Source organism: Dasypus novemcinctus, unplaced genomic scaffold (assembly GCF_030445035.2).
Source record: "Dasypus novemcinctus isolate mDasNov1 unplaced genomic scaffold, mDasNov1.1.hap2 scaffold_225, whole genome shotgun sequence".
NCBI classification, from domain to species: domain Eukaryota; kingdom Metazoa; phylum Chordata; class Mammalia; order Cingulata; family Dasypodidae; genus Dasypus; species Dasypus novemcinctus.
Genome location: NW_026688195.1, coordinates 206,390 through 216,271, shown reverse-complemented (window position 1 = coordinate 216,271; position 9,882 = coordinate 206,390).

The following is a 9,882-nucleotide window of genomic DNA, read 5'->3' as shown; positions in this document are numbered from 1 at the left end:
GACCAGACGGATGGGGAGCCGCGCGCCCCGGGCGCCCGGGCCAGCGCCCTTATGGCTGCTGCCGTTGCTGCTCCTGCAGCTGCAGGTGTTGAGCGTGGGGGGCAGACCCCATCACATTCGGAGCGGGAGGGGCGCGTGGCTCCAGAATTCAGGGGATTTGGGAACCTGCCAGCCCTCCTTGGATCTCTATTTCGTCCTGGACAAGTAAGTTGCTGGGGGCGCCTGGTGCACTGACGGGGGTGGTGAGGGTCGTTGGAGCAGGTCCAGGCTCCACAGGGGGGTTCTGCCTGGGTCCAGGGCCTGGGGAGCCCCTGTCTTGTGGGCGCTGCGGGAGGTCCAGGGGTCAGGCGCAAGAGAGGTGGCTCTGGGAACGCCTCGTTTCCCGAGGCAGAAGGATGCTCCAGGCTTTTGTGTCCAGATGCTTTTCCTTTGGAGGTTTCTACTGAGAAATAGACTAAGCTGCAAGGCAACCAAGACGTTCATCTGGGGTCTTGAATGGCAATTCGGGGAGCAGAGATTCAGGGAGCACCCCAAGTAGTGTTGTGTTGTGGCATTTCCAAGCAAGAGATTTCAAAGAAAAAGACGAGCACAAAAGTTGACTGTGGTTGGAGGATATTTGGGCTTGTGTTAGGAGTTAGCTGAGTCCTTTCATTGCACTTTGCTTTTTGCTGTCGGGATGCCCCTGAGGTTTTGAGGAGCCTGTGCCTGAGGCTTTGCAGACTCCAGTGGTTTGTGACACCTGAGACCTGCCTAAGAGTCACCTCCCGCATGGCCTCCTGACTCCATTTGAAATCTCTTGGCTGTCTAACTCTGTTTTCATTTAGTTCTTTATAAGGAAGGGAACATAAGCCACCACAATGTTTCTGAAGCTTCTGTCCCTCCTTTTAAGTGGCCTTCAAGTGGGCTGATCTTTAGCCTAGAAGACTTCTGTCTCTACAGGGTCCCAAAGAAGCAGGTTCGTGGCTTTCTTTGGGTATTTTAAGTGTCGCTGGTGCTTGGAAAGTCCTTTGCTTTGCTTCTTCTGGTGGCTTTGCTTCCTTCTTCACAGTCACTTTCAGGAGCAGGTGGCGTGTCTGCTTGTGGCCTTGGCCCCTGGGCAGTGGCTCAGGTGCCTCCTGGCCCCTGTGAGGTGGTCCTTCCAAAGAAGGAAAGGGAGGTGCAGGGTCAGCCTTGGAGAGATTGTCTTGCTTCTACCCTCAGGTCCTCCTGTTGGGTTGGCAGTGAACTTTGCATTCATTGAAGAGTAATGGAAGTGCAACCAATGGTAATTCCGCTGTAGCACTTTACAGTTTCACCATGGTTGTCTTCTTTCATCCTCCAAACAGCCCTGGAATGGACAGGAGCAAAGGGGGGTGTCCATCCAATCCTGGGTGGGAGGGGTGAGGCCCCAGGTGTGAGTGAGGGACCCAGGAGCAAGTGATGGAGGCAGATCTTGGAAGAGAATCCCTTCCTCTGCCCAGTGGGGGGACTTCTGACACAGCCTGGACAGGTCTCGCCTAGTTGATGGCCCCTTGGAGAGTGGATTAGGGTTGAAGGACGGCTGGATCTGGAGGGGATGACAGCCTCTCTAGTTTAGACTTTCCAGAAAGGGCAGTGAGTCCAGAGGGTCCCCCACTGTTGGGCAGCCATCCTACTGCTCTCCCAGGCTCTGCTCTTTGGCCCAGTGGGGGCACAGCCCAGCCTGCGATGGAGGAGGAGCTTGGCACCGGTGGGGTGTGAAATCACATTAACTGAGCACTTACTACATGCTAAGCAACGTACTGGACACTTTAGTCCCTGACAACTGAGGGAGTGCTTTCAATTCCCCTCTTTTCGGATGATGAAACAGGCTTGGAGGGGCTAAGTCAAGGCCAGCTAAACCTAGTTTGCAATAATTCATCAGAAAGTGGAGGATCTTCTCCTATCCTGTCTCCCCATAAGATGGGGGACTAGAAAGGGGTAAGAATGGATGGCTGAGCAAGATTGTCCCCACCGCCCTCTCCACACATGACTACTGTATTCTCTTGGGTTTTTTTTTTTAATTCTTATTTAGTCTCCATCCACTGAACAACCCCCACCCCTTCCCATCTCCTGGTAGCCTCCAATCTGCTTTCTGTCTCTACGAATTTGCTATTTGAGATATTTCATGTCAGTGTCATCATATACGCCTGTTCTTATGTTCCCTGCTTCTGCCACTCAGTCTATATGAGTTTTCAAGGTTCATCCATGTTGCAGCAGGTCTCAGAGTGTCATTCTTATTTATGGCTGAAGAATGTTCCATTGTGTGTATGTACCACATTTTGTTTATAAATTCATATGTTGATGGACGCTTGAGCTGTTTCCACCTTTTAGCTATTGTGCTGCTGTGAGCAGGTATACAGGGGTCTGGAGGAGGCCCTGTTTTCATTTTTTTTAAATTAAATACCGAGGTGTGGAATTGATAGACTGTGTGGTGCTTCTATATTTAAGTTGTTGGGGAACCACCACACTGCTTTCCACAGTGGCTATACCCTTGTAATTTCCATCAACAATGTACTAGAGTCTAATTCCTCCATAGCCTCTCCAACACTTATTTCCCTTAGTAAAAAAATAGCCATCCTTGTTGGTGTGAAGTATTTTCTTCTGGTTTTAATTTATATTTCCTGTATTGCTTATAGTTTTCTTTCCTTGTGATGTTTTTATCAGGCTTTGCTATCAGGGTCATGTTGTCTTCATAGAATGAATTAGGAAGTTTCCCCTCCTCTTGAATTTTTCGGAAGAGTTATAGAAGAATTGATATTAATTCTTCAAATATTTGGCAGAATTCACCAGTAATGCCATCTGCTGGTGGACTTTTCCTCGGAGGAAATTTTTTTATTATTGACTCAGTGTCTGTATTTGTCGTAGATTTGTTGAGGTTTTTATTTCTTTTTGGGTCAGTTTAGGTAATTTGTGAGTTTGCAGGAATTTTTCCAAATCTAAATTATATTATTTGTTGGTGTACAATTGTTCATAGCATTCCCTTGTAATCCTTTTTATTTCTGTAAGTTCAGTAGTGATAAGACCATTTTTGTTTTTTATTTTTGTTATTTGTTCCTTTTCTCTTTTTTTATTTGTTAGCCTAGTTCACCAACTTTTAATTTTGTTGATTCCCTCAGATATTTTTCTTTTTTCTCCACTCTAATCTTAATTATTGCTTTCTTCCTGCTAACTTTGGAGTTAATTCGCTATCTTTGTAGTTCTTAAAGATGTGGAGTCAATTTTATGTGCAATCTTTTTCTTTTTTATATAAGGCATTCATAGCTATAGATTTTCCTCTGAGGATTACCTTCATTGTATCACGTAAGTTTTGGCATGTTGGGTTTTTGTTTTCATTCATTCTGAGACTTTATAAGTGAGAGTCTATGTTAGGACACAAGAAAGTCTTAATACATTTCAAAAGATTGAAATCAGACTAATACCAGGTAAACTCTCTCTGAACAATGCAATGAAGCTAGCTCGAAATCAATTAACAAAAGCAAAATTGAACAATTTACAAAACATGTGAAAAAAGCAATCTTGAGTATCCAATAGTTTAAAGATGATTCAAAAGTGAAATTAAAAAACTCTCAATATGAATGAAAACAAAAACCCAATATGCCAAAACTTACGTGATACAATGAAGGCTATCCTAAGAGGAAAATTTGTAGCTATGAATGCCCTTGTGCACTTGAAAAAGATGTGTGTTTTGCTGTTGTTGAGTGAAGTGTTCTATATATGCTTGTTAAATCTAGGTGGTTTATGGAGTTGAGTCCTCTATTTCCATGGTGATATTCTGCCTCAATCTTCTACTCAGTACTGTAAGTGGTTATTGAAATTTCCTACTATTATTCTAGAGGTATCTATCTCTCCCCTTAATTCTGTCAATGTTTGCTTCATGTATTTGGGGGCCCTGTTGTTAGGAGCATATATGTTTATAATTGTTACATCTTCTTATCGAATTGATGCTTTTATCATAAATAATGTCCTTATTTCTCTCTTATAAAAATTTTTTGAGTTAATGTCTATTTTGTCTTATATTAGTATAGCTATCCTGGCTCTCTCTGGTTATAATTTGCAATTTGTAGGTTATTTTTTCCCCCTTCTTTTCACTTTCAACCTATATGGTTCTTTTTTTTTTTTTTTTTTTTTTTTTTATTTTGTTCCAAATCTTTTTTTTTTTTTTTAATTTTATTATTGACTTTGTAATAATATTACATTAAAAATATATATGTGAGGTCCCATTCATCCCCACACCCCCTCCCTCTCCCCCCCCAACAACACTCGTTCCCATCATCATGACATATCCATCGGATTTGGTAAGTACATCTTTGGGCACCTCTGCACCTCATAGACAATGGTCCACATCATGATGTGAACCTATATGGTTCTTTAGATCTAAAATGTGTCTCTTGGTGCGCGCGCCCCCACGCGCCAAGCGACTCGTACATCCACCTGCCTCCCCACAGCTCGCCGAGGAGAGGCGTCTTTCGGGCCCCTGCGCCGCGCAGGCGCGCTCCGCCGCGCGCGTCCCGTCTCCTGGCGACCGCCTCTCTCCACTTCTTTCCCTCGTCTGCCGCGCCTCGACAGAGCGCGCATGCGCACGGCCGTCCCTCGTCGCGCCTTCCCTCGGCTCTGAAACGCCTGCAGCGCGGTGCGCCCCTGTCCTCCGCGGTCGCGCGCGGTTCTGGACCCGCCTTTAGACAGGCGGTTCCTCCCCGGCGCTGCTCGTTGGCGCTCGGAGGTCGCGCGCTCTATTGCGTTTGGGGGGAGCCCCCCAGTTCTCTGGGGCAGAGCCAGCCTGTCCCGATGAAATAGACACTAGTGTTTTACAGCAGTTCTCAGATGGTCTTGATAGGGTATAGGCCTAGGCATTTCAAAAGAAAACTCACACTTTGAAGAGACACAATTCCTAGCATTGCCAGCAATCAAGTTGAAGAAACGTTTCTCCTACCTACAAAAGTACCTGAAAGCCACGTTGATATTTGTTCACCTGTCCCAATGGGATTTTCTCTTAGTAAATCTGCCCTCAGGTATCTGCTATGCGGATCGATTCAAAAGTGGACGATCACTTCATGCGAGGAACTGAGGAAAGCAGGTTGGAACCAGTGACTCGGTTATTTCAAAACACCAAGAAGATAAGATTAGAAGACACAAACCAAGGAGACTTTACAAGGAGTAAAGAGACTGGCATGGGATCTTTTCCAGCAAAAGCTTGGGGTTCAGTGACATATGTTAAAGAAAGTGATGGAATAGAAATGACATGTGGAATGAACTTATCTGAACACATTACAAAGAAGCCAAAATTGCTTTTGATTAAGAGAGGCTATTGAATGAAAACTCAACCTCATTAGGAAAACTTAATCAAATGATGGAAAACTACTGCTTACATTTCACTATGTATGAATCAATTTAGCTTTTTTTTTTTTTTTTGAGGCTGCATATTCAAAAGACAGTTGCTTTAGGGAGAACGAGCCTTCCAAAATTCAAAACATATTTCTCTGTTATATTCTATCCTTCTAAAAACCGGAGTTTACTAACAATATTTAAATGGCACCAAAACATACAATGTACTTATAATGCATTTCTTTAACAACTGATAGAAAAAACAGTTCCTAGACAGTTTGATAGCAGTATTTCACACTATTTCTGGGGTACCAGTTTTGCAAATTTCCAGTTTGGGAGTTTGCACTAGGGCACTCATTTTTGCATTTCTGTTCTGCAAAAGATCAGTGCAGATAAATTTGTAAATGACTGGTAAATTACGTTATCTTCATAAGCATCTTGTATTTTAAATCTTCCTTTAAAAATGTTTTTTCCCCACATTGAATCCATTTGAGTTAGAAAATAATTGTCCCCAGGTATAATAGTTTATCCTTCAGTTGCTATCATTTTATAACACCAATAATTGCTATCCTTATTAAAATATCTAATAGTGTGAAATAGCAGTATTATCTCCAGCAATGTTAGATGAAATTAAAACTATTTTGGACAAAATAAAAAATAAAAAATAAATAAAATGTGTCTCTTGTAAACAGCATACACTTGGATCTTGCTTCTTGATTCATTTTGCAAATCTGCCTATCTATCGGAGTATTTAATACATTAACACAAGGTAATAACTGAAAAGACAGGACTTACTTTGGACATTTTGCTCTTTGCTTTTTGCATATCATATACCTTTTATATCCTGCCTTTCCTCCATTATTTCCATCCTTTTCATTTTTAAGTTCTATTGCAATGAGCCATTTGGAATGACCTCTCATAAACCTTTCTGTAGCTATTTTTCGTATTTTTGCCTTTGGTTGCCATGGGGATTGTATCTGATATCCTAAGTTTATTACAATTTAGTTTGTATTGATATCAACTTAACTTCAATAGCTAGATATACTCTGTTCCTATATACTCCACTTCCCTCTTTCCATTTGATGTTATTTTGTGAGAATTATGTTTTTAAACAGTATCCTCAATGTATAATGTATTATCCTAAATATTTGTGGTTGTTTTATGCACTTGGGTTTAAGCTATATAAAAAATAAAAGACATTATTTCAAATGAAAAAAGTGGAAAATAATATTAGCGTTTACATTAACTCACGTAGGTATCTATAATGGAGGCCTTTATTTCTTTTTATAGCTTGCAATTAATGTCTTATATTCCCTCCCCTCAATATGTAAGACTCCTTTTAACATTTATTAAAAGGCAGGTCTATTGGTAATGGACTCCCTCAGATGTGATTTATCTGAGATATCTTCATTTCTCCCTGATTTTTGAAAGACTGTTTTTCTATTTATCATATTATTGGTTGGCAATATTTTTCTTTTAGCACTTTGAATATGTCATCCCACTAACTACTGGTTTCCATGGTTTCTAAGAAGAAGCCACAACTTAATCTCACTAAGGATCCCTTGTGCATGCTCTATCACTTCTTTCTTGCTATTTTTTTAATTATCTTTTTTTAAAAGATACATAGATCACACAAAATATTACATTAAAAAATATAAGAGGTTCCCATATACCCCAATCCCCCATCCCCATCCCTACTCCTCCCACATCAACAACCTCTTTCATCAGTGTGGCACATTCATTGCATTTGATGGATACATTTTGGAACACTGCTACACATAATGGATTATAGTTTACATTGTAGTTTACTGTCTCTCCCAGTCCATTCAGTGGGTTATGGCAGGATATATCATTTCCTACATCTGTCTGTGCAATATCATTCAGGGCAACTCGAAGTCCTGAAAATGCCCCTGTATCACACCTCTTCTTCCATCTCCCTGCCCTCAGTAACTCCTGTGGCCACTGTCTCCACATCAACGATACAGTTTCTTCCATTGCTAGAGTCACAATAATTCTATAGTAGAATACCAGTAAGTCCACTCTAATCCATATTTTATTCCTCCATCCTGAGGACCCTGGGATGGCAATGTCCACTCCACCTCTCAATCAAGAGGGGGCTTAGGTAGTACATGGCTGATGGATGGGATTCTCCTGCTTGCAGTTGTATACTCTCTCGGTTCTCTGGTGTGGTGGTTGACCATACTCACCTCCCTGTTAGCTGACCTGGTTAGTCCAATGAACCAGAAAGTAGGTTTTGCTACTCTGCTGAGGCTCAGGGCCCAGCTGGCACATGAACCATCCAGAGATTCAAGTCTCCTGAGCATACACCAACCCCAGGGCCAACCACAAGTTCAGTAAAAGTGACAGAAGAGGCATGTGTAGAGAGGTCACATCTGAGTCCAACTCCATCACACTCTGGAGCACAAATTCCAAAGTACGGCCCACTGGCAAGGCACTGGACTCCAGAGCCATCTGTCACAATCGTAGGATCTGGGTGTCTCAGTAGCCCTCAGGAGCACCACTACTTGGGATTGTATCTACTTTAGCTGTCACTGAGATCCTGCTGAGATGTTCATAAAACAACCCCTCTAAAGTCCTCCTGACTCATTTTGAAGTCTCTTAGCCATATAAACACAAACTGAAGGAGTGCTGAGTTCCCATTCCAGGGAACTCTGTCCCACTCCCCAATGGAGAAGCAGCAATCTCTTGCTATTTTTAATATACTCTTTTTGTCTTTGGGCTTTGATGATTTCACTCTAATGTGTCTTGGTGTATATCTCTTCGAGTTTTTCCTGTTTGGAGATCATTGAGCTTCTTAGACTTGTATATTCGTATCTCTCATCAGATATGGGGAGCTGTCAGTCATTTCTCTAATCTTTTCCCCCATTCTCACACTCTTCTCTCTCTGGGACTCCAATGATGGGTCTATTTTCTCCATTGACGTGTCCCACAGGTTGCTCAGGCTCTTTTCATTTTTTCTTTCATCTTTATGCTCTTCGGACAGGATAATTTCAGTTGTCTTATCTTCAAGTTTACTGATCCTTTCTTCTGCATGCATCAATTGGCTGTTGAAGCACTGTCTTGAATTGTTCAATTGAATTATTGTACTTTTATGCTTCAGAATTTCTATTTGGTGCCTCTTTAGAGTTACTATCTCATTATTGAAATGATCACTTTGTTCATATATTGTTTCCCTGAAATCCTTTCATTCTTTCTTGATGATTTCCTTTACTTCATTGATCTGTTTAACTGAGTTATCTATAATCTTTGATTAGTATTTCCAGTAACTGGACTTCCTCTGTTATATTTTTTGTTGAATTCTCTTTTCCTGTGACTGGGTCATACTTTCCTGTCTCCTTGTTTTTTAATTTTTCTTGATAACTGGACATTCTGAGTATTATATTGTGGTCATTCTAGAAACCTAGTTCTTCCACTCCTCAGTCTGCCAGACCAAGAAAAAGAAAAGAAAAGGAGGGGAAAAAAGGAATGGAAAGAGAGAAAAAGAAAAAGAAAAAGAAAAAAAACTACAAAGAAACAAAACAACCCTGTGATGGTTAGGCTAATGTGTCAAGTCGGCTACGTAATGGTGCCCAGTTGTTTGGTCAAGCAAGCACTGGGCTAATTGTAATACAAAGACATTTCATTGACCTTGATCATCAGTAGTTCATTGCATAGATAGATGATTATTACTGCAATCAATAAAGGAGATTGAGGTCAGCAATGAGTGATGTCTTATCCAATCAGTTGAAGGCCTTAAAAGGGAAGTGATTTCAGCATTCAGAGAGAGCATTCCCAGCTCTACTTTGGACAGCCACCATCTCCTGGGAACTCACAAGGAGCTTCATTGGAGTCCCTGATTTGCAGCCTGCCCTGCAGAATTTGGGCTTTTGAATCCCCACGGTCATGTGAGAGAATTTTATAAAATTTCATACACTATTTACAGATCTCTCCTGTCCATTCTATTTCCCTAGAGAACACTGACTAATACAGCTTGGTGCCAGGAGTGGTTCTTGAGGAACAGAATCTTAAAAATGGGATTTCTAAAGTAGTTCTGGGAGTTTTGCAATTGGCTCTCTACTCTGATTGGATTCAAGGACAATAATGACTCCCTTTCCAATAATCAAGAGGCCACTGACAGTCCATGGCAAGAGTTGGCAATAGAGATATACAAAATATCACCACTGGATTCAGCTATTTCCATGCTTAGAAGAGGCAAGGATCTGGATGAGAGTGTTTTCAACACCGTAACAGAGTTTTGTGGAGTCAAAAGGTACAATGATGTTGGTTGGTCATTCCTAAATACTCTGTATACAGTTACAGAAAAAAAAAAAGGAATGATTAAAGCTTCAAATTTGCAACATGATTTGAAAGTTTCTATGCATGCTCTGAAAGAAAACCTTATTTCATGCAGCCACAGACTTGAGATCTCTGAAAACCAGACCCAGAGTCTCATCATACAAGTGCTGAGTTACAATGGAAACTAAATCTCAACCTCGCAGGGTGTCTGAGGGCAATGATTGGAAAAGAGTGGAATCCTGAGGATTGAGTTGGAGACATATG